We start from the raw sequence: 26,524 nt of genomic DNA on the forward strand, positions 1-26,524 counted from the left end.
TAAGCATCTCAGGGTCCTCACTTAGCTTCTTCGGGGCAAAATCTGGGCTAGCATCTCCAAACATCCTTCTGCCTGTATCTTTAAGCGTCTCCAAGCATCAGCTTTCATCTCCAAAATGTCTTTCTCAGCTTCTTTTGGGGTGTTTTGTCCTCTCTGCTTTCTGTGTGAGTTCCCTTTGAAGGATTCCAGTGATCTAATTAATACCCACACTGAATGGGCAGGGTCCACAACTCCATGGAAATAATTCAGTCAGAGGTTCCACCCTAATCAACAGACTAATCAGTCTGCCCCCAAAAGACTGCATTAAAGAATCTGGCTTTTCTGGGGGACATAATATATCCAAACCGGCACAGAAGTGCTCCCTGTTTTTCTATTTTTTGGAAGAGTTTGTGAAGTTTTCATATTAATTTTTCTTTAAACATTTGGTAGAACCCACCAGTAAAGCTATCCATGCCTGGACTTCTTTTGTTTGTTGGAAGTTTGTAATTATTAAATTCAATCTTCTGTTGGGTGGAGTGTTCCATCATCTCTTCAGTCTAGTTGGTTTATGTTGTTCAAGCCTTCTATTTCTTTATAGATCTTCTGTCTAATTATTCTACCTCTAGTGAAAGTAGAGATTGATGTCTCCAAATATTATCATTGTATCATCAATTTTTCCCTTCAGTTCTGTCAGTTTTTGCTTAATTTATCTTATTTCTCTTTCATTTTTAAAGATAGTTGTGCTGGAAAGATGGGGCCAGATTGGAGAGTCTGCAAAGTACTTTCAATGGATATTATATGTCATAGATTTGGTCATGACATTAACCAATGAGAAGCTGGTATATATCTGTAGTTAGTGGTAGTGAAAAATTAGAACTTAAACCTGTTGTTATCAATCACTTAATAGCTTTTAGATTATTGGAATAAGTCTATTTCTTATCTTCTATAGCTCTTAAAAAAATCTTAAGTGAAACATCATATTTTCCTTAACCAACCTCATGTATTTTCATGTTATTTAAGAACTTTGGCTCTGGAGAATTTGTCTGGGTTCAAATTCTGCTTTGGCATTCTTCATCCAGTTCTTCTGTTAGATCTTGGGCAGAAAGAGTTAACCTCTTTGTCTGTTCTTTATATATAAGGTAGGGACAATAGGAGAACATAATTGATAGGGTTGTCACAAAGATTAAGTGAGTTAATATTCATAAAATATGAGAAGGGCAATTGGCACATAATAAGTGCTCAATAGATGTCTTTTGACCATACTAGAAGAAACTCAGCCATAGGTTTGGAATCTGTACTCAAATTACATATGTACTGAGGACAATATTCTGCTAATACAATTGATATACTGCTGCATTTGTGTACTTTTTGCCTAATATTAACAATTTAAATAGAGTGGTACAACTATTATTTGGAATAATCCTCACAGTGTTACAGTGTTAGGCACAAGGTTTCCCTTCTCTCCATAGCACTGGTTGTCTTTGCGTACCTGAGCTCGCAGCTCTTCCGTGAGGTCGTTTATGATGTGGAAGGTCTTGCAAATCTCCTCAGGAGTTTTCCTCTTGATCATATCGGCAACAGTCTTGCATATAACATCAAGCAAATCCTTGACGTCTAAGTAGTTTGCAGCCAGAATAAGTTACAAGTGTTTCCTGGTCAACTTTCAGGAAATTCTTGGTCCCAAACAGGGATATGGTCTGTTCTCTTTTCTTTGCTCTCATCATCCTTAGGAGTAAGAGGGTCATCTTTGTGGTGGGTGCACCACTGAAAGACCTTTTTAAATATTGCTGCATTAACATTTGGTGGAGGAATGGGTCATCATCTTCATTATCCATTCCCAAATATTCTAACATGGTCTTTATAGTCACAGATGGTTTGGCAATTTCCACATCAACTTCAAATATCTCTCCATCAGAACCTTGCAACTTAATTTGAGGCGTGGTGTTTGGTCTCCAGGAGACGGTTGGCAGGAGGCTGAGGAGAACGGGCGGTGTCAGCACGATAAGAAGGAAAAGGTGGAGAACAAGACCTCTGCTTAAAGTTCTTTTTAATCCATAGCAATTGTGAGTCTAAGATTTTCAGAAAATGAGAGGAAAGAAATTATGTATAATTTTCCCATGTGAACCAGTCTCCTTTTGGCTGCGCCTTTCCAAATTTCGGCTACTTAGAGTTTTGGCCAAATCCTGCAGTGAATGTCACTTTTGAACAATGTGAATGGGAAAACCACAGAGCCCACTTCTTTAAAATTATGCACCAACAAATCCAAAATAATGAGATGAAGCATAAGACAGATTAAGTTTTAGTTAAAGTGGAATTTAAGATATACCACAGTAGTTTAATCTCTTTCTAGGATAATTTGAGGACAAAGGCTTAGTTGACTTCTTAAACACAATGGCAGGTCACTATTTTGACATTAATGTAGAGCAGAAATAGAGAAAACTTTTCTTGACATCACCAATCTATTTTCCTTTTCTATTTTTCTTTTTGCCACCACAGTTTTTACCACATCTCTTTTAGTACTGGTTGCTCTCTTTTGCAATTCTTAGTTCATATGCCTGTCTCTGCTATTAGATTATGAGTTTCTTGAGAGAAGGAATATCTTCTGATTTCCTTTTATAAAAGGTATTCTCGATACCTACCAAAATGTCTGGCTGGTACATGGTAGGTAATCAACCCATGCTTGTTGAATGGATGAATGAATGAATGAATGTATGAATGAATATTATGGCAAGAACAATACATTAGTAGTTAGAAGTCCTGGATTCTACTCTGAGCTCTGCCAATGACTAAGTTACTCTGAACAGTTGATTTAATGTTTCCTCATCTATAAAGATGAGCTGAAATTTTCTTCCAGTAAATGTTTATTTCTGTAACAAGAGATCCACAGCATCGGGTAAAATGTGTGGTGTATGTTATGAATGAATGATCCCAGTTTTTGTGTTTGATTACCATGTGTGGGAAATCTGGCTATCATATCCCCTTTTTCCTTACTTTGCTAAACATTTCCATTTCACTCCATTCTGACTTATTTCGTCTCTTTTCAACGGATTCATAGGAAATCAGTAGACTCTAATGATTCATGAGGAGAACAGTCACTGTATTGAGGATATTCAAGGTCAGAGAACTTTGCTCTAAATACTGGCTGCTAGGGGCTTTGCCTCTCCAAACTTAATTTCCATGTCAGCCTAAAATAGCAATCTAGTCCTTCCTTTTAAGTGTGTTATAATTCTGCTACAATTTATGACAGTGAAGAGAAAAATAGTGGGAGAAGATCGATCCAGTTGGATTTTGAGAAAATTTCAAACCACAGGTTGGCTATTGGGTGGCACCTACTTATTTTTAAAATCATCTAGATTCTTACAGCTGTGCCAAGGTAACAATTAGCCCAGAAAACTTCCATCTTTTGAAAAGCGAACATAATTGCTTGTGTGGCAATTGCAAAATCATCCCTTGGTGTGAACTTAAACCAGAGAAGGAAGTGTAGTACTCAAAATTGCAGCCACGCTTCCTCCCTCTGCAGAGATGGAAAGGGAAGAGTTATTAGGGAAGATAGGAGGAGGGGAAGGAGTTTGTGTAATGAGTGGCAAAAGCATTGAAGAGTTGATAAAAAGTTGCACTGCACCAAAGCAACCACATTTGAGATGAGACAAACAATACCACAAACCTGATCATTTCTCCACAATTCAGCAGAGAAGGAGATTGTACACTTTGTGTTGTCCTTCTATGTTTTGAAGATTGATGCCAAAATAAAAACAATGAGATGCTCGTGGCATTTTCTTTCCTTTTTTGGTTATTGAAAATCTACAACCCAGAAACCAGGATTTTGGGTATACTACAGACAGACTTTGTTCAGAACCTCTATTAGCTGTCCTTTCAGTATAATTTTTTTTCTCCTTAATTGTACAAGAGCACTGAAGGACTCAGTGACTCACTTGTTACCAGCAACCATTTTAGAAGTCTCTTTGGGGGAGGGTTGGGTGGTCTATGATTCAAAATCTAAGTGGGATTTTTCAAAATTATATAAAAATTATATAAAGCAAGGAGTGATGAGGAGAAGGTGTTAAGCTGTGACAAGAGAGTCTAGATAGGAATTTTCAAAGCCAGCTACTTGATATTTCCCAAGAAAGTTTGTAGCTTGGGAAAGAAAAGCCTTTAAATCTTTGTCCCCTCCCTGCATCTGTGTGTGTGTGTGTGTGTGTGTGTGTGTGTGTGTGTGTGTGTGAGATAGAGAGGGAGTCAGAGTGAGAGAGAATGTGTATGTGTATGAGAGAAAGGGAGAAAGTGTGTGTGTGTGTTTGTGTGTGTGCATGTGAGTAATTGCTAAGAAATTAAGCAAACAAACAAACAAAACACAAAGCCCCCTTCCCAGTTCTCCTAGGTATTCTTCCCCGCAGGCAATCCTGTGTGCAACTTTTGCTTTTGCCAGTTCAGTGCAGCTTGGCCTGTGTAAGACAATAGGTATACAAGATAACAACACGGCAGTTGCTCTGAGGCCTTGCCCTTTATCAGGATTAACTGTTACACCAACAAACAAAACAGGGCGGCGGGGTTTTTCCATCACTGGCCTTTGCTGTTCCTGTGTGCCAGATGGCATTATATCCATGGAAAAAAAAATGCTGCAAGTTATAATGTTGACCAGGCTCTGTTACTTCCACTTGATCACACTGTTTGGGGCTCTCTTTGATGTACAAAACACTCCTAAGATAATGACATGCGTTGGCAGCTGGCTAATGGCTGGGAAAGTGCAAACCCTGCATTGAACCCTCCCCGCCAGACTATTCAATGGCTAGGTAATGTCAGGCCCTAGCTGGAGCACAGGGAAAGAGGCTCGTTGCCAGGCAGGCCCGGGACTCCTGGGCAAGCGTCTGTGGAGGGGCTGGTATTTTCCTCTCTTCAACAGAAGGGGTCTGTGCCTGCAGCAAAGGAGAAATAAATCCATCAAGGCCAAGCTCAGGCTCATTTTGTGCTTGTTGCTGCAATTTGCATAAGAGGCCCTGGGCACACAGGTAAACAAAGACATCCAGGAATCACTCATATGGAGGTGAGCTGAGAGCTGTTAGTTTTTATTTAAGTACAAAGTAGGGCTTCATCTTGAGGCAAAAATTTAAAAAGTCTTCTGAATTAAATTTTACTTTTTTGCTGCTGATCTTTTAAATTTTATTTTTTGCAGCTACTTTTTTGTGGCCTGATTCTCTGGGAAAGTAGAGCGTGTGTAATTGAACTGGGAGGTATTTTCTCACCCCCTTCTCCCTTGCTGCCCCAGGCCAACTCCGTGTATCACTCCCTCTGGAAAAGTCCTCTTGAGCTCCAGTACTTCTGTCCCTCCCCACCCCCATCCACTTTCAGTAGAGTTGGGTCTCCTTTCACTCCTTTCAAAAGGGTTCTACCACCCAGACTCCTCCCATCTCAGCAGAAATTCACTCCATTTAAATTGCCTCTTCACTTTCCAGTTTGTCTTGTTAGAATGTAAACTTGGGACAGGGATTCTGATTTTAGTCCAGAGGTTAGTGGGCCAAATCCTGCCCACCACCTATTTTTGTAAGGCCAATGAGCTAAGAAAGGTTTTAAGAGGCTGAAAGAAAAAATCCAAAGAAGAATATTTTGTAGCACATGAAAATTGTATGAAATTCAAATTTCAGGATTCACAAGTAAAGTTTCGTAAGAACAGTGCCACACCCAATCATTTATGGACTATCTGTGGCTGCTTTTGTGTTACATCAGCAGAGTTGAGTAGTTGGTGCAGAGACAGTATGGCTGGCAGAGCCTAAAATATTTACTAGTTGGCCCTTAAAGAAAACATTCAGTCTTTTCCTCAGACTCTTGGCAGAGCTGCGGAGTGGGTACTTTAGTACATCCTTATTGAAAGGTTGACCATTTCTAAAGTCTAGGGGTAAGGTTTAGCTGGGTGAGAAGCTCTCCACAATCTCAATATTTCCATCACTTTTGTCTGAAAAAAGTTGTCAGGTCTACTATTTGAGACACTTTCCTTCTTTTCGAGCTTCAAGTGGAATTCATTTTTGAAGTTCTTTCTAAAGCCTCCCTTCTGTATTCAGTGTCTCCACAGCCAACTCTCAGGTTGGAGTTAGACCTTTACTTTGGGTTTGAAATGTCCCAAGGGTGTCTGTGTAGACTGAGTAGAAATTTGAGAGGAAAGAGTGGGAAGATTTGATGATAAAGCATCATCCTCCAACATTTCTACTTTCCAGGGTCTTCGTATCAATCCACAGTGTTGGGTTCACAGCCCAGGGTTGCTGCCTTATCTGAGGCAACAGAAATGATCTGCCCATCTTACTACTCATCTCTGAGTTTCTGCTGTGAGTGTTGCCTTTGTTGATTTGAACTGTGTGTTTTTCAAAAAAGCCACTGACAACGTTTTTGCTTCCTCCTCATCCTGTTTGTCAGAGAGGACCATGTGTGACGTCTACAACTTCCTTTCCAGAAGGAACTGGAACCTTCTTTTTGGGCTCTGGCTGTGGCACTATCATTGATCACAGCTGTCCTGGATATACTAAACATGGGATCTTTTTTTCATTAAACGTTAACAGTGTGCTCAGATGTAGCCTGTCTCTCTAAGCTAACTCGGCAGGTAAACTCACTGCCCTCCCTTCTACATGGGACATGACTCCCAGGGGTGTAAGTCTCCCTGGCAACGTGGGACATAACTCCCAGGGATGAACCTGGCCCTGGCATCGTGGGATTGAGAAAGCCTTCTTGACCAAAAGGGGGAAGAGAAATGAAACAAAGTAAAGTTTCAGTGGCTGAGAGGTCATTCTGGAGGTTATTCTTATGTGTTATATAGATACCCCTTTTGAGTTTTTAGTGTATTGGAATAACTAGAAGGAAATGCCTGAAAACTGTTGAACTGCAGCCCAGGAGCCTTGATTCTTGAAGATGATTGTATAACAATGTAGTTTACACTGTGTGACCGTGTGATTTGAAAACCTTGTGGTTCATATTCCCTTTATCCAGGGTGACACATGAGTAGAAAAATGGGGACAAAAAGTAAATGAATAATGGGGGGAGGGGAATGGGATGTTTTGGGTGTTCTATTTTACTTTAATTTTTATTCTTATAATGAGTATGTTCAAAATTGATTGTGGTGATGAGTGCACAACTATATGATGCTGCTGTGAACAATTTATTGTACACTTGAATGATTGCATGGTATATGAAAATATCTCAATAAAATTGAATTAAAAAAAGTTAACAGTAGTTGGTTCTGGATGGTGGATTATGGGTGACTGTTTCCCTCTTTGTGCTTTTCTATATTTCCTAAGAGGAACATGTATTTATTTTATATGAAAGAGAAAAAAAGTTCTAAAAGTACCAGTAGAATAATAATCTCATCCTTTTTGATGAGCATCTGGATTCCTTCTTTTCTTCCATTTTTTCCCGAAGAGTTGTCAGGCAAGTACAGACAGTATTTAAATCCATGTAACTAGATAGATCAACTCTGTATAATATGACTCCATTAAAAAAATTATGTATGTGAGACAGATGGAGATTATCTGAGAGTGTGTTGTATATGCATTTAAAAACCCTGGAATAATGCCCATCAAATTATCAACAGTAGTTATCTTTGTAAGTAGGTTTAGGTACTTTTACTTTATACTGAATTTTTTTATTCGTTTTAAAGTTTTATTGTGATTATGTATTACGTTGGTAATGATAAAACTGTTTTTAAAATATCACAATCATGCATTACATTTGCAATGATAAACATATTTGAAAATAATTTTAAAACTCCAATTTTACAAATATTTTCTACAGATCCTTGAAATATCCATTGGTTCCACTTACATCTGTTATTAATCAGCTCTTCACTCCCACCCTCTCCCACAGCAAGAAACCCTGACTCTTAGACCCCTAGCTCTCCCTCCATGGAACATTTGAAAAATTCTATTGCTACGGGTCATCGGAGATGGGTAAAGAGAGTCAAACTTCCTTAATGGCATCAGGTTTTTGTGTTATGTATAGAAAGGCTTTTTCTACTCCAAGATTATTTTTAAAAATGCTATTTTTCTATTACTTTGTTGCCAATTATTATATATTATAACATTAATAATCATTATATACTACAGTATTATTTATATTTATATATAGTATCATTAATACTGGTCCACCTGGAATTTATTTGTGTATAAACTGTGAGGTAGGAATCAGATGTAGAACGTTTTGATCCCACTTTTTGCTTTTTTCTCTGCCAATAGTGTGACTGTTTAGTACTGGTTATGAATAGTAAGGCTTTGGAAGAATTGGAATCCCATTACCATAGACTAATCTTGGACACCAGGGCTGTCCTGGAATTCTTGAGGAGGATTTGCTGTCACTTTTGTCTATCATTTTTTTTTTTTTCCACATTTGAAATAAATATTATTGGTTGAAATCAACACATATTAAAGCTAACAGTTAAAACTGCACCTGGTAAAACTCATTATTAATTGTTTCCAGAAGAACAACATCTTTTTGACAAATTTATATCTGTAAATTTGACTTGGGAAAAATTTGACTTGATAAAAAGAATGATCATAGCAGAACACTAAGAGTGGGAGAAGCTTTAACTGATAACATTTGAAAAGGATGAAAAATTTGCTGTAAAGTATTATATGACTTACAGAAAAAAATCTTGGTCTCAATGAAGATAATTTCAGCAAGATACAAGTGGAAGTGACAATAATTAGAAATTTTTAAATTATGGTGTAAGGTGAATCGATCAAGGAAAATTAAATTGGTTTTATCCCTGGAAATATATTCTCAAGGAAAATTCATCAGTGTTGGTAAAATTATGTTTTAAAAAAATTGCTTGTGTTATTAAACACAGTATGTTATTAATCAGTATGTTCAAGTGCTGATTGTGGTGATAAATGTACAATTTTATGATGATACCATGAACAACTGATTGTACACTGTGGATAAATATATGGTATGTGAATATAACTCTATAAAATTGTAGGAAAATATATGTATAGGAGTAAAAGTGTTGGAGAAAACATGGTGAGAGGGATGATGCCTCACCAATATGGACTAACTACAATGTGTAAACTCAGAATTGAATCTTAGAACATAGCCTAACGTGGACACAATAATTGTAATAGTCCCTAGATTGTAAGCTCTTACAGCAGTTAACTCTATCCCTGAATTGTAAGGCCTATCTCTAAACTTTGAGATGCTGATCCCCTAGCGTATAACCTGATTGGTCTCTGGAACAATGCATATCTCTGAGACACCTGAAACTCAGAGCTAGAGCTCGGAAGATATGAATGTCAGTATTAGTGCATATAGCCACTGTCAAAAAAAAAAAAAAAAAAAAAAAAGCTGAAAAAAAGCCCAGACTTCAATTAGTGAAATGAATGAAGCAGGTCTGGTTAAGACCAGGGCAAGCCAGGCCAAAGGGTAAAGGTTGAAACTGATTGTGTTTTAAAACTTCAACTTTCATATGAGACCAAGGGAATAGATATCTATTTGGTACAGGATCTAAATTTTCTAAACGGTACAACTCTACAGTCGATTTGTTCAAACACCACAATTGCATGGAACTTTGACTAGGAAGTGAGATACGGTAGGTTAGTATAGGCTGGAGTGAAATAGTGACACATCCTAGAGTAATTTGGGCAGATAATAAAAAATCTATTTATAGCCTCCCCCTCCCCAGCCCCGAGCATCTGGGGGAAGGTGCGGATGTGTTGGACATCCTCAGCTGGACTGGTGTTGATGTTGTCACAAACATTGGGACTGGCAGTTTGATGTGCTGAGCCCTCGAGCATGGGACTTGCCCTTACGAAGCTCATTACCACAAAGGAGAGTCTAAACTTGTATGTAATGGTGTCTAAGAGTCTTCCCCTGAGTACCTCTTTGTTGCTCAGATGTGGCCCTCTCTCTCTCTAACTGAGCCATCTCGACAGGTGAACTCACTGCCCTCCCCCCTACGTGGGACCCGACTCCCAGGGGTGTAAATCTCCCTGGCAATGCAGAGTATGACTCCCGGGGATGAATGTGGACCTGGCATCGTGGGACTGAGAGTATCTTCTTGACCAAAAGGGGGATGCAAAATGAGACAAAATAGTTTCAGTGGCTGAGAGATTCCAAATGGAGTCGAGAGGTCACTCTGGTGGACATTCTTATGCACTATATAGATAACACCTCTTAGGCTTTAATGTATTGGAATAGCTAGAAGTAAATACCTGAAACTACCAAACTCCAACCCAGCAGCCTGGACTCCTGAAGACAATTATATAATAATGTAGATTACAAGGGGTGACAGTGTGATTGTGAAGACCTTGTGGATCACACCCCCTTTATCTAGTGTATGGATGAGTAGAAAAATGGGGATAAAAACTAAAGGACAAATGGGGTGGGATGGGGGGATGATTTGGGTGTTCTTTCTTCACTTTTATTTTTTATTCTTGTTCTGGTTCTTTCTGATGTAAAGAAAATGTTCAGAGATAGATTGTGGTGATGAACGCATAACTGTTATCATACTGTGGACAGTGGATTGTATATCATGGATGATTGCACGGTATGTGAATGTATTTCAATAAAACTGAATTTAATAAAAAAAAATTGTTTGTGTTATTAAACACAGAGCAAAAAATGTTCTTGGGGCCAAATCAATGGAATCTATATGTTCCTTTCATGTGGAGGTCACACTCTATTTTTCTAAATGGGTTGCTCATTTATGTATGCATTATTCAATCCATTCTCAGCCGGTTTGAAATGAACCTTTTTCATTTACTAAATACCTATAGTTGTTTCCCTGTCTGGAGCCTATTTCATTTCATTGATCTGCTTACATAACCTGCACTGTTTTTAATTATTGTACACGTAGTGTTGTTAAGGAGTTGAGTAAGACCCCCCCTGCCCCCCCCATTAGAATTCTGTTTCAACAGTTTCTTGGCCGGCCTCTCACATTTACTCTTCCAAGCTAACTTTAGCATCAACTAGTTAAATAGTTCAGATTTTTAATAACTCATTGATGACCTGCATGATATAGATAGTTTAACATCTTGGCTTGCTCATATATACATGTCCTCCCCATGTTTAGCTTTTAGCTTTTGAATTAATCAAATTTATTTATTTTAGTTTTGGTTTCAGATCCTGTACTTGTTTCAAACCCTTGGCTGTTCATTCTTTTTGAAGATAATTTTAGTTATACATTGTATTTTATTCATTATCTATTCATTTCCAAAAGCAATTAGGCCTGAGAACCCTGGCACTCCTACTGCTCCAATATGAGATATTTTTGGCACCTCTTTGGAAGTAAAAATGGCAGAGAAGGCTTATTGTTTCCATGAAATTCAATATATATTCTGAGTGTTTATGGAGGACCAAGATGTTTAAATGTCCTTGCTAGTGGGATTTCCCTGTGTCTTTTTTTCTCTTTTCCAAAGAATAAGATCTATTATTTATTCTGTCCTTTGCCGTGTCCTCTAAATTCTTGGATGAAATTCACAAGGAGCTTTTAAAGTCTACCTTCCCTTTTGATGATAGTTGGTGATTTGAATTTGCATTCTAATGTGTCTCCTAAGTGGAAATCCTTAACCTTCACAATGCTGTACTTTGCGAATTTGATGTCAGATAATGGCCAAGTCTTTGAATTTCTGTCTAGCTTATATATCTCTTGTTTATGGTTTATTTATGGGTTAACATTGTGACCTTTGGGTTCCTGTGGTTTTCTTTTTTTTTTTTTTTTGCAAGCTACCTTTCATATTCATGAAGGCAAAAATCTGGTTTAATTTTTAAATTCTATCTTCAGTGTATAAAAATATGTCTGGACAGTTGTATAAAAATGTAGCTTATGAGGGGTGACAAGGGGATTGGGAAAGCCATAAGGACCACACTCCACTTTGTCTAGTTTATGGATGGATGAGTAGAAAAATAGGGGAAGGAAACAAACAGACAAACGTACCCAGTGTTCTTTTTTACTTCAATTGCTCTTTTTCACTCTAATTATTATTCTTGTTATTCTTGTGTGTGTGCTAATGAAGGTGTCAGGGATTGATTTGGGTGATGAATGTACAACTATGTAATGGTACTGTGAACAATCGAAAGTACGATTTGTTTTGTATGACTGCGTGGTATATGAATATATCTCAATAAAATGAAGATTAAAAAAAAAAAGACATAATGCTGAGCAAAATAAGCCAGGCACAAAAAGAGAGATATTGTATGTTACCACTAATGTGAATTCTGTGAAAAATGTACAATGTTTTATACTGTAGAATGTAGGGGACCTAGAGATACCAATTAGTGGAGGGGGAATGATAATCTAATAAGAACAGATAAACTATGGAGGGTAATCTCAATGTTATGGGAATGCTCAGGAATGATTATGGTTTGTAAACTTTCTTGGATATAGTAAGATCATGTTGGAAGCAATAGAGTTATTTTAGGTTTTTTTTTTCTCTTATTCCTTTGTTTTCTTAGGGGTTGTTAATTTTCTTGGGGTATGGTAGGAACATGTTGGAAGCAATGTAGTTATTTTAGATTATTTGTTTTTCTTACTCCTCTGTTTGGACATGGTTTATTAATTTTCTTGGGGTATGGTAGGAACATATTGGAAGCAAAGTAGTTATTTTAGGTTATTTGTTTTCCTTAATCCATTGCTTTGTTTGAAATGTTGTGGGGTTTTTTTGGTTGTTGTTTGCCTGTTTGTTTTTAATTTTTTGATAAACAAAGTTAAAAAATTGAAAAAAAATCAGTAGAAAAATGGGAGTAAAAACTAAATGACAAATAGGGTGGGATGGGGGGATGGTTTGGGTATTCTCTTTTCACTTTTATTTTTTATTCTTATTCTAATTCTTTCTGATGTAAGGAAAATGTTCAGAAATAGATTGTGGTGATGAACGCATAACTATATGATCATACTGTGAACAGTTGATTGTATACCATGGATGACTGTATGGTTTGTGAATATATTTCAATAAAACTGAAATAAAAAAAAAAAATATGTCTGGAGCATATGTGCTTTTGTTTCCAAAAACAACTTTAAAGAATGCTTGCTTATCAGAATTAGTTGTCTGTCTGTCCAGATGCCATTATAGCACATCTGAAACAGATGGACATCCTCAAAGCCTCTGACCTTCTAATTGGTGTCCTCCTCCCCCTAACGTTCAGGTTGAAACCTTTTAAGTCATCTATGAATTTCCTCTTTCCATCTCTCTCTCCTTCACATCCACATGCAAGTAGAACGAAATTTGTTGATTCTTCTTTGTCTCCACACCAATTCTGTTCTTTCAGTTCCCACTGCCCTAGTTGAGGACCTTGACCCTCTCACTTGGCTATTAGCATTTCCTCCTAATTATTATCCCTTCCTTAAGGGGCTCCCCTTTCTCCCCCACCTCACCAAAATTCATTTTAACATTGCTTCCAGAACAATCGCCTTTACACGGGGACTGACCTGTCACTATGTGCCTAGAGATTCAGAGCACCTGGCCTGCTTTGCATGTTCTTCCACAAGGTGAGGAGCCCCTACCATTATTTCCAGTTTAATCTGTACCCTGAATGTGTGTTCTTCTCCAGCCAGGGCAGGGTACTACCATTCCCTGGACACACGCCACAGTCTCTCTGCTGCTGATCTTTGCTCCATCTCTCTGGCTCCCTGGACTCCAACCACACAGGCTTCTAGTCAATTGATTGCATCCATGACCTCTCCCACAGGGTGTCCCAGCCCGTGGGACGTTCAACGGAGGCTCCGAGTCCTGTGAGGGAGGAATGGTATGGGACAAGAGACACAAGGAACGACAGCAAGACAGGTTTCTGATCAAGCTGCAAAATTTTATTGAAGAGGCAGGGTATATATACTCTAAGGGTGGAGGGAGTGGCTAGTAAGGATGGGTGGCGATCTAGGATTGGCTGCTGCTGTTGCTAGGGTGGAAGGCAAACGTAGGGGGATTGGCGGTTGCTGTTGCTGGGGTGGATGGCCAATGGGCGGCTACTGTTTAGGCACTAACTAGCTACTGCTTGGGCGGGAACTACTGTTACTTCCTAGAAGAAGGCTAATTATAGCTTAGGCTGTTCTTGCATCAGCCCTGGCGGCCATGTTGCATGTTACCGGTATCGCTGAAGGTGAATATTATATATGCTACCTTAATTGACCCCAACAACAGGGGTTTTGCCAGTAGTGCCCCTCCCCTTCCTTCCCCCAGCAGCCTCCCATCTGCACTTGGCGGGATAATTGTCATTCATTCTCCAGATCTCATTCCAAATCACTTGCTCAGGGAAATCAATCGTCTGTGAGCTGTCACTCCCAGTTTCCCACCTCATACCAGATCACATTCAACACTCTCTTAGCCCTAGTGCCAAAAGGTTCACAGTTCATAATTATTCATGTATTTGTGGAATTATTTGGTTAAGAGCTCTCTCCCCCACTTTACTCAAGGCTCTGGGAGTGAAGAGATCTGGACTGCTTTGTTCACCGTCCTAGTCCCTGTACCTTGCACAGGAGAATAAACTAAATACATAATGAATGAGTGAATCAATGTCTGGAAAAATCTTGGCCACCCTCCTTATGCCACCTCCTCTCAGAAACTACCCAAGACCATATATTTTGAATTTGTCTCTCTCTTTCCTCCAACCCCCAAACACTTACCTCTTCTCTAGTAGGTGGTGGCTTCTGAAGAGAAGGTATCTGTTTAATCCTCCCTCCCCATCCTGCCCACCCTAGGGATGCTTTGTGTTTAAGGATGAGCACTAACACAGAGTTCTTTTCATCAGAGTGACTAATAAAGCTTTGTCAAATTTGAAATGTTGGTTAAATTTGAAATGTTCAGCATATTATGTCATGCTTCTAATGAAACCAAAGTTTTGGACAGAAGCTCATCAGAACGAGTGCCCTCAGGTTATAACTGCATCTCAGGCAGTCAGTTCACAAATGTGTGAGGGTATTAATTAGGGAGGCTGGGAGTGAATGTGTGATGAGGTCCGTGGGAATACACACCCACTAATAGAAGTACATGCCCTAGTAGTGGTGGGGTTATAATGTCATCTTCTTACATTCTTATTTGGTTTTCTTTTATAAGCTCTTGTTAATAAATTCCAGTGGATAATGATAATCAGGAGACAGCAGGAAATAATGACCATCCTGTCTTTATCCTTGTCAACTGCACCCTAGCTGGGGACATAAATCCTAAGGGAAAAAAATGTAGTTTTTGTCTATTTAAATCTTTTGTCACAAAGGATAGGCTACAGGTTCCTAGCTTTTAATTCCACTTAAAACAATTCATTCTTCCACTTTGTTTTTGCCAAGGATTTCATTTGGACTAAAAGATGGCGTATTTCAAAAAGTGATACAGCACCATTAAGTTTGGACTGCTGCAGAGAGTTTGGAGATTCCCTGGGTCTATGTGTTAATTTGAAGCCACAGGCAAGAACATGGGAAGGGACAGGAAAAGCTGTGGTTCCACTCTGTCCTGCAGTGGCTGAGGAGAGTGATATTAATGGAATCTTGTAAGGCTGTATTCTGAGTATTTTCTTGTCTTACCAATTGGAAAGATTCTGAGGGCAGGTTTTTAAAAGCATAAAATACACTCTTTTTTTTTCTGGCTCTTGAAGAATGTGAGAAAAAACTCTTAAGAAAGATCCTTTTTATGAGAGGCAGAAAAAGTGTTACACTGATCTCAGTGGGTGCTCAGAGATGCAAATTATTCAATTTTGAAAACACGGCACCTAGTGTATTTCTTAATTTTTTTTTTTTAAAGGAAGGGCTTCCTGAAGGTAGGGGTATGCTTCTCCTCTGCCTAAAAGTGAGGCCATGGGAGGGAGAGGTGAAAATCAATGCTCTAGAAGATGAGGCTAAGGTCAATGGATTTCAAGTTAGTGCTCATTTGATACTCAGGATCTATATATCAGAAAGAAAAATAATGAGATCATTGTCATGTAATTTGCCCATGTTTGCTATAGTGGTCATTCCCTGTTCTCATAGTGACTACCAGAAAAATGTTTAAAATGAAAATCACTTGTGGAGAGTATGATAGAAATGTGAATTAACTAATTCACTCAACTGATTTTTATTGCATGCCTAGTATATGCCAAGGATTGTTCCAGACACTGGGGATACAGCTGTGAACAAGGCAGACCCATGCCTCCATTGTCCTGATATTCTAGTGGTGAGACAGACAATGAAATAAGTAAATAGAGTTTTGGATGCTGATAAGTGCTGGGGAGGGAAAAACAAACAAACAAGGAAGGAGGATAGAAAATGTTCAAGATGAAGATTGCAATTTTAATTATGGTGGTCAGCAATGCTTCATTGAGAAGGTGACATTTAAGTAAAGATCTGAAGGAAAAGGGAGAGAGCTAACCATGTGATTTTCTGGAGGAAGGGTGTTCTAGACATAGGAATAGCAAGTTCAAAGGTGGCTTCTGAGATAAGCTTAAAAAAGGTAATATAGCTTCCACCTCGCTCTCCCAGCATGTGACTTTGTAGCTGTGAGCCATCATAAAGGAAGTCTGGTAATCCTGGAGCTGCCATGCTGGAGAGACCACATAGAGAAGCCCTAGCTGTTCCATCCCCAGCTCTTTCAGTCTTCCCAACCCAGGTGCCAGACATGTGAGTGAGCCCTCAGCTTTTGGGCTACCTGAACTGATGCCAAGTGGAACAGCAACAAGATGACTCTCCTGAGCCCTGCCAGATTGCAGATTCATGAGCAAAACAAATGATCTTGTTTTAAGCCACTAAGTTTTGAGGTGGTTTATTTTGTAGCTTTGGGTAACTGAAATAGAGGAGTTAGGATGACTTCAATGGTTTTGGCCTAAGCAACTGGAAGGATAGAATTGCCATACACTGAGTTGGGAAAGACTGTGGGTAAAGCAGATTTTGGTGAAAACATCTGGAGTTTGGTTTTGTAAATACTGAGTTGGAAATCTCTTTTCGAGATCCAAGTTGAGTTGTTCAGTAGACTGTTGGATATTTGATTTTGGATTTTAAGGTAGAAGTCATAACTGTGTAGATGGTAATTTAAAATTATAAGTCTAGATGAGACCACTAGGGGAATGAGTGTAGATGAAAAAAAAGAAAATCCAAAGACTGAGCACTGGGGTTCCTTAAAGTTAAGAGGTCAGGGAGATAAGGAGGACCAGTGAAGGAGACGGGGACTGGGTAGCCAGTGATGTAAAATAAAGTCAGAAAATTGTGGTAGGCTGGAAGTGAAGCAACTGTTTTAAGGAGAAAGTTGCATTAAATTCTCCTGACAGGTCAAGTAAAGTGAGGTCTGAGAACTGACCATTTGATTCAGTGATATAGAAGATATTAGTGACCTTGACAAGAGCAAATTTGATGAAGTGGTTGGGACAAATGTATGATTGATGATTTAAAGGGAGAAGGGGAAGAGAGGAGCTGTAAACAGCAGATATAGACAACTCCTTTAAGGTGTTTTGCTATAAAGGGAAGCAGAGAGATAGGGTGGAAGCTTGTATGTTAATCGGAATGATTCAGTAGAGAGAAAAAATTGAAGCTGCAGAAAGAGAGGTCTCCTTTGATAGAGAAATACCCTTGAGTAAGTAAGGTGGGATGGATTCTAGTGCACCAGTGGAGGGGTTGGTCTTGAGTAGATGTGTGGACAGTTCATCTTTGGCAAGAAGGGAATATAATGTAATATATAGACAGAGACTCATAGGTGGAATGACGTGATGGTTGGATCTTATGGTAGTACTTTTCTGGTTGTTTTAAAGTTTTCAGTGAAATTGGGGACAAGATCATCAACTGAAAATGAGAATGGTTAGGAATGTATAGAAGTTTGAAAAGATATGTGGTATTTTAATATAGGAGAGCAGGAGAATGAAAATGTTAAATGATTGCTGGATGACATTAAGGACTTATATGAGTTTCATGGTTATGAAATTATAAAATAAGACCAGAGTGATTTTTGTGTGTGTGTTTTCTGCCATGTTCATCTGCCTGCATGCATTCAGGTTTACAGTAGACAGAGAATTGGATTTAACCACATTTGTGATTTTCTAAGCAAGTAGGGCAAAGCCAGAGAGGAGCCAGGGAGATGAGGTTGTATACAAGCATATGATTATTATAATTGACCATGAAACTGGGTGTGGGGAAAAGTGAGGGACAGTGAAAAGGGGATTAGGATCATTGGATTTAAGTTCCCTTGTGGTCATAGGAGTGTCAGAGTTAGGGTATCAGATAAATAAGTGAGAAAGAAAAATGGCTTAGCTCTGTTTGGCTTGGTAGTCATTTCTACAGTCTCAGTATAGAATCTGTCCCTCAGCTTTTCCAACAGTTCTTTATGCCTTTAAATAAACTGTAACAAATCTTTTCCTGCTTCAGTCACTTGGAGTGATTCTATTCTCTACCACTGAGCCCTGACCAATATAACAGCAAGGATGGAGGCTCTAGGTGATTTATGTACCATTTTGCTGTCTTGAGGAAGAAACTGGAATAAAAGAATTACAAATGTCAGCACTAAAGAGGACAGCAAAAGAGGACTGAGCACCTGCGGAAGGAAGAACCAGAGATCAAGGAGAGACAGCCTGGGTCTAAGAAGTTGCCCTAGGGCTTAATCATGGAAAGGCTGATGGGCTCCCTCACAAAGCTAAGAGAAAGAATGAAGATAAAGCTTATTGAATTCTGGTTACAAATTTGCAAAATATGAACACTCCCGTAACTATGAGCAATAATACATTTCAGGTTTGACATGAATATTAATAAAACATGTGCAGTAGCTGCCACAGTTGATTGCACAAAGTAAGCATATGATCATAGTCATTTTATCACTCTCTTTACAATATTAGTACAGGTATATATACGTAAGCATGTGGGTGGAAAGGAAATTTTGACATGAAGATCAAGTCTGTAAGACTCCTATTCACTCAGTTAGTCCATAGCCCCTCTGTTACCCCTCATAGACCCTTTTCTTTGGCTTTTCAGAACTACTCATGATTTCCTCATCCAGTCAAACTGGTTGATACCTTGTGTCTATTCAGTGTTATTCCCTCTTTCTGGAATGCCATCCCCTTTATTATTTAGCTTTTTATTATTTATTATTATTATTATTTAGCTGTTTATTATCGCCTCTGTTAAATAAGCCTTACCTCCCAGTCTAACTTAGATGCCCTTATCCTGTGCTATGTTATTCTTTGTTGCCTTTATCAAAAAGATGTTATCACATTGAGTTTTAATCATTAATGAACTTATGTACCTTATGTGATTTCATATTCCCAGCATAACATAGTGACCAGACCATGGAAAATCTTCGATATATGTTCTTGAGTACATGAAATATGTGGTGTAGTTCTGTTAGAGAAGATTTCATCAAAACAGGTAGAGGAATAGTCAGACCTGGTAAGAATTTGGTGAAGGAAAGAAGAAAGGGAGAGTGATATTACAAAATGGATATTCTTGCTGTTAGTTTCAGGTCAGGAGAGGGAGAACAACCCCTTCAATTTATAGATGAAGAAAACTTAATAACCAAGAAACATATGTGACTTACCCAAGGAATTTGCCCAAGTGAGTCATGGTGTGGAGGCTAGAAAAATGGAATAACAGTTCAATCATTCTGTAGCAAGATCCTGTGAATACTTAGATGAAGACTCATGTGAGTGTTTAGTGAGCTGGTGCTGCAGATGTGGGTAACCTCTGAAAGGACTAGGTATAGGCATCTGCCCAATGTCCAGTAGAGTAGCTGGAAGGTTATAGATCACATGCTTACTTGTGTTTAATTCCAAGAGGATTTGCATTATTTTTCTTAATAATTTTTGACATTTATATTTAATGTAATAGTATGTTTCTTGGTATGTTTTTATGTGTTGTGTGTGTTTAGCAACTATGGCTTTTTAGAGACAAGTGAACCTGTGATTGTTTAAGGATAGATCATTTATTTCTTTAACATATCTTTATTGAGCATCTTCTATGAGCTAGCCATTGTGCTAGGCACTGGATCATTTTTGAGGAATTGTATTAACTGTAAGATTCTGTGTGAATGGATTAAATATTTACAAATAGCAATGCTAAGTTATTTACAATTCCATATGACCACTATTAAATTAAATCCTGATATTAAGGATGCTACCTTTGAATATATGAAATTCCTTCTCTAAAACTCAATGTGAATATCATATATTATGGCTTTAACAACAACAACAACAACAACAAAAAACTATAAAATAACAACTCTACTCCTCAAAATGAAAAAAAAAATCTATGTCACACAGTATATATTGCAGAATCTCCTAAAGATTTCACAAAGCAATATATTGCAGCTTTAACTGAACTTTATTATATTGCAGCTTTAACTGAACTTTATATATCAGATAATACTGTTTTGGTAGCAAGTAACAGAAAACCCAACAAAACTATTTGGGAGAAAAGGGAATTTATTGGCCCAATATACCTGAAAGCTCAAGGGCTCAGGCTAGCTTTAGGCATGGCTTAATAAAGGGATTTAAACAACATATTCACTTCTCTGCTCTCCTGTATGTATTAATTTGTTTCATTCTTACACAGGGTGAGTTTTTTTTGGCCATATGATAGCCATATCATCTCCCATTCTTAAATCCTTATACTTCAACTATGTGGAAAGAGGAAAGTCTCAGTATTAACAACAAAAATCTCATTTTGACTCTTGTTCTGATTGAGTCACGTGCCCGTTTCTGAAACAATTACTGTGGTCAGTACAATGCAGTGTTCTGATTGATTTATGCTTGTCACTTACTCCACCCAAGTGATATAGACTGAGAGAGTATGCATGTATCTGTTGAGAGGGGATTCCCTGTGGAAAATTGGGGCACCAAGAAAAGGATCAGCGGCTTTTGGATAGCCAAAACAGCAAAAATCTGTTATATGAGGTCTTGGCTAGATCTATCAGAAAGTTGCTGGGAAAAGTTATTGCATCTCTCTTCCATCTAGTTTCTCTTTCTTTAAAATGAGAAGGTTGGATTCATGACCTGTAAAGTCACATCCTAAGTTATACTCTATGACTAAGTATAGTTAAGGTCTTAAATTAATTTTTTTCTTTTAGAATTACAAATACAACCCGTTGGAGGAAAGTAAAAATGGAGTAATTAGCCTTTATTTTGGCTGGTGATATTTGACATGAAGGCCTATATGTACTTTTGTAGGTTGGCCTAAAACCCAAGAATCTTAAAAAATGATGTGACCAATCCCAGATGCCTATGTACTTTAAATTAAAATTTTCTATCCTTGATAAGCTATAGGAAGAAGGGACAAAAGAAAAGTATGTATCAAGCTGGATCTATTTCCAGACTGGAATGTGGGAACTCAGTTGAATGGGCTCCTCAAGGAGTATATTTAGCACAACTTTCTACATTTAAAACTTAGAGAGTCTAGCTACCTTCTTTACACACCCTTTTGTGTTCACCTCTGTGACACTGTAATAAAGGGAGCACAGGAATTCTTGAACTTAGAAAGCACTTTGGATTCATTTTTCTGATTTTGAGGATTGCATGGCCCTTCCTTAGTGGTGGATGTGAGGGAGAATGGCTGAAATAAATGGTCACTCCTGAATTTGTGGAGCCTCTGACCCACCTAACAGCTGATGCTTCTACCAACAATGGCAAAGGGATGGGGGTGGGGCTCCATAAATGTTCTCTTGATGTTAAAATGAGAGTTTAGGATTTTATATTACATGTGCAAATGTATGTGTCTTGAGACTTAGCACTGCATAAGAGAGACCAGTATCTCCTTCAAGCTTCTCAGTCATCACCTAAATTACCTCCATGTACACCTTCCATGTGACAGGAACAGTACATTTAAGTACCTGAAGCCTGCCACTGTGGGAAGTCTCTCAGACTTCTTGTTCCTTCAGTTCATTACACAAAGACCACACTGAACCAGTGCATCCTCCCTCTGTGACAGACTCACGGATTTTTCTATTTTTGGCTTCCCTATCCAAATCAACACGAATCCCTATCCAGCCTCAGGAAGTCTTCAGCGCCCCAGTGAAGACTACTTGTTGTTATCCAAGCAGGCTTTGCTTTGATTTGGAAGGGTAATATTGCAGTCCCTCATGGGGTACTGGGGTCCCTGAAGCGCCCTCCCATCCCCATCCAAAATATTCTCCTTTTCATGAATTTTACAGGGTTGTTTCATCAGAATTTGTCTCTGAAATACTTTCCCAAAATAAATGTATGTAATAATCTTGACAGTGTATTGTGATTTCTTATTGTTCTTGATACTCTGAATGTTCTATGCTATCAGCCAGTCCCAGCAGGCCAGATTACACAAGTTCAGTCAAAGAGAACTAGTTTGTCCTTCCTGAGTTCAGTTTGTTGTTTCTTTCACCATGGTCTCTCTTTCTGCCATTTATCTGCATTCTTTTGATGGCGGACGAAAAAGTAATGCAATAGATTTGTGGCAAAGAAAGAAAGAGATAGATATTAAAATGTAAGTTTTAAGGAATTTGAAGGGCCTCCATGTGGAAGGAAATTCTTTGACATTGTGAAGGGCATTGTACACATAACCACAAACCGTGAGGACTGACTTGCAGCTCACGAAAGAGAGAAGAAGGAGCCATGGCAGCCAGGCGTGACTCCAGGGGCCCTTGCCAATGCTTTTTTTTTTTAGATCTATGCAGTATCAATTTGATTAGAGCCATTCGGTTAGCAAGCAAGCTTTCCTGGTCCTTCCCCTATACGTGAGTCTGTTTCCCCAACAAGACTAGAGAAAGATAGTGGAGAGGCAGGCTTCCCATTTTGAGTTTCTAAAAGGCCTTCATAGGAGATCGTTTTTCTCCCTTCTCCGAGCTGGGCAGTATTAAGGCCAGTCTTATCCAAAAGGAAGGCTCAGTAACAGCTGAAGCCGTGTTTACCAGTGCAGCTGCTGCAGTCCAGTCCAGTCTCCTGCTGCTCCCATCCCTGCCCCTTGCTGGCTGGATAAGGAGAAGGGCTGTGTGTATATTGAGTGCCTTTAGCTAATAATTATGTTAATGGCCAACATGATTTAATAGTGTATGTCGTACCAGGCAGAACACTGTTTTACATGGATTGTCTCAATTCTCAAAAGAATAGTAGCCAGTTGCACTTAGTATATGCCAGGCACTGAGCGTTGGACATGTTACACCAATTTAATCCTGAAAAAAATATAATGAGATAGCACCATTACAGTCCTATTTTACAGACAAGGAAACTGAGGCTTAGAGAAATTGAGTAACTTGCCCAGTGTCACAAGTTGTTAATTTGTATAGCCAGGGATCAAATTCAAGGAGAGCTGACTCCCGAGTATGCTTTTCACTGAAATTTTGCAGAGTTGGTCCACTATAATTTTATTTATCTCTGTTTCTGAAACTAAAATGCACATAAAAATCCATTACAAGATACTGTGAATACATGTTCTTCCCCCATGTTCTGAATGTAGCATATACTCTTGGCCAATGAGAGCTAGCACAATAGTCTGTGCAATACACATGGTATCACTTAGGTAATTGTATCCCACTATGATTGTGACGTTTTAAGTTTAGGAAAGAAAGCATAAGGCAAAATTGGAGAGATGGCAGGAGAGGTGGGCTAGCTAGTCTTACAGACTTTACAGGTTGCCATCATCATCATCAGTTTGCCCCAGTCCAGGGGCTGTCCCACAAGTCTGTAGAAACCTGATTTGGTCAGTACACTGGGAGGCTCAGCCTCTCTGGGATGGGCTCCTAGAGACAACAGTAAAATCCAGAACACCAATTTATCAAGATGCAATGAGAATTATAACTATCAGGGTAATGAGGTCCTCTCATCTTTGGGTCAGAACATGTTATCATTGTAGACGTCCTCTATAGAAAGTCAAATTATAATTAAATTGCTTGGTGAGTATGGGATCAGGCCAAGGGAATTTTCTCTATAATGCAAATATTTAAAGACATCATGCTACAATAACAGAATATATCCAACTACATTGCAGGTAGAAATCTCCCACTCCAGAATAGCTAGCTTAGATCTTTGGGGTTGAGTCAAAAATTAGACCAGTGTACTCTCTATCGTGGATGGGGCTTGCCCATTTGAATTAGACTATATTTAGATGTGACTGACACAAAAATCTAAAACAAGCTAGAGATTTATTTCTAATTCACAGAAAAGTCTGCGTTGTTGGTGGGCCCAAGCCTGGCATCATGTTCCAATTGGACCAGAGACCCATATTCTCTTTATGTCTTGTTACTTTGCCTCCAAAATAGTGGTGTTTGTGTTTAGGAAGAAGTCTGGGGGAAGAGTTAGAGAGAGCAAAGGGGCACAGGCATGCTTCTCTTAAGGAAGGCTTCTGGAGTCCACCCCATGTCACTTTTGCTTATAACCCATAGTCCAGGATTTAATCACATAGCTACCCCTAGCTGCATGGAAGTCTGGAAAATGCAGTCTCTGTCTTGAATAGCCAAAAGGTTCCATCAAAAACCAGGGTCTCCACCAGCTTGGACAAAGTGGAGAATGGATATTGGGGTGAGAGGTGAGAGTTCGTTGTCCAAGACTGAGCTCCCAAGGCTTAGATCCTATCCTTGAACACAGATGTAGCAAATCCTGCTGCTACTCTACTGTGCCATACAGCTACGATTGCAAGGCTTGAACCCCAGCTCCCAATCTTTAAGAGAAGAGGTTGGAGACTTCCCTCCCTCAAGCCACAAAAGCTGAGCTGACAGCACAGGCCTGGAGTCTAGATTCTTCTATCTCAGATTGCTATTTTTTGTGGCACCTGATCTTGCAAGAATCTCTAACCATGTAGATTAAAAGCCCTGCAGCCCACGGGTTGGAACCTCTCTTGCAGAGGCTGATGTCCTTCCAGTTTGCTATGTGCTGGCCCATAATATGATAAGCAAGAGTCCTGCATACCTGCCACTGCTGCTACCTTGAGTCCTTCCCCTATTAATGCTGCATGTGTAGTGTTTCGTTATTTATTCCTGTTTATAGGACACATGACACCCAGCAGTCTTTGCCACACTAAGCATAAAATTATTTTGGTTCCTTTGACTTTCTGTTTTCTATGTTTCTATTGCTGATCCATTTTAATTCCGAACAAGATATACTTTCTTGTGTAGGGTAATGCTCCCTATCAGTCACACCCCACTCTTGCTAGCCTGGGGCCAGGCTCTCTCCATTTCAATCCTTTTAAGTGGCAACTTTTCCCTCTTTTCCAGTTTATTTTTGGGTCATGTGATTACACTACTGTTGTAACAGAAAAAAATAAATGTAACAATAGCAACAACAATTAAGGGAAATACCGTTGAGATGCCTGTGCCTTAGAAACAGGATGGTCAGTTACTCCATCACTCCTCCCCACCTTCGTGTAGCTTTGACATAGAGATCAAGGAATACGTCTTGCTTAAATTCAGCACTTAAGTAAAAAAGAACTCGTTGCTGATTGTGCATTTGGACATAAGCAGTACAAAACAAAAGTATTGAACTTTGTTTTCTGACATGGAAGAACTAAACTTTGCTTTTTAAGTATTTATTTTGCTGTCTAAATGAAAGCTTTTTCATTACAGCAATTTCTGTGTATATCTCAGCAGGAAACTAAAAGGCACTTGAGAAACTGCAATATGTAACTAGGGAAATGGAAAAGAGTTAAAATTAGCAAATAAGGTGTTTTTTTCTCTGACCCATCTTTCGGCATGTTTTGCTGATTTGGAAACACTGAATTCCTCTTATTACCACATGACCTCACCCAACTTTAGTGCAACAAGAAGAATATATTGCAGTAGTTTTAAACAAGGATGGAGAAGACTACTACAACCAAACAAGAAATATCTCTGGCAACAATACAGGGAATCTTCAGAAATTTTGTTCTTGCCTAAAAGGACATTGTCTACTGAGCCAGATCTATGTGAAAACCCACCTTTGATGGGAAAGATTTTCCCAAAGCAAGCCACATTCATCTCTCAGTTCACAGTGCTCCTTTTCTTACAAATGAACAGAAATGAGGATATGTTAATACCTAACTAGAAATACCAAGTCAGAAGATAGATATTTATTGCCTTAGAATTTGGTATCTTTTATAAAGTAATTTCTAATAAGATGTCTGATTCTAGGACTTTATTCTTCTGTGAGAAACAAAATCAGAATTAGATACATAACTAGGACTCTCAAAGTGATCCAAATCTTATTTAAATCTGTTTCTGCCTGTTTCTCCATATTTATGAAAATATGGGGTATCTTGGGTACATACCCTTCTTTAGCTTCATTCTTTCTTGCTTTCTCCTTTAGTGAGTTCTCTTTTTGTTTTCTATCTGAGGTAGATTGGATTTGTGGCCTCTAATTTTAATATCTCACCCTTCCCTCTGAAATCACTCAGTACACAATTTATTCCCTATGAAGCATTGTGGAATTCACTGTAGCACTCCTTAGGGTCTGACCCAGGTTTTCCTTCCCAGTTGCACCTCCTAGTCCTCCCCTACCTGTTCCCTAGGGCCAGACATACCATGTTACTTGCCATTCCCCAAACTCACCACTTCCACCTTTGTACACAGTTCTCCTCCCTGCCAAGAGCTCCTGATCCCAGATAAAATAATTCATTCTTCAATCCTGAAACCAAGCTAGCCTTTTCTGATTCATCCTGCCTGGGTCACGTGCCTCTCCTCTTGGAATTGTAGGACCCTGGACATACCGCCAT

At 38.9% G+C, this 26,524-nt stretch overlaps 1 pseudogene; it reads right to left on the reverse strand.

Moving 5' to 3' along the window:
• Positions 1-1,402: 1,402 nt before the first annotated feature.
• Positions 1,403-26,524, reverse strand: LOC119542602 (annotated as a pseudogene).

The sequence above is a fragment of the Choloepus didactylus genome, chromosome 8 (genome assembly GCF_015220235.1).
Source record: "Choloepus didactylus isolate mChoDid1 chromosome 8, mChoDid1.pri, whole genome shotgun sequence".
Lineage (NCBI taxonomy): Eukaryota > Metazoa > Chordata > Mammalia > Pilosa > Megalonychidae > Choloepus > Choloepus didactylus.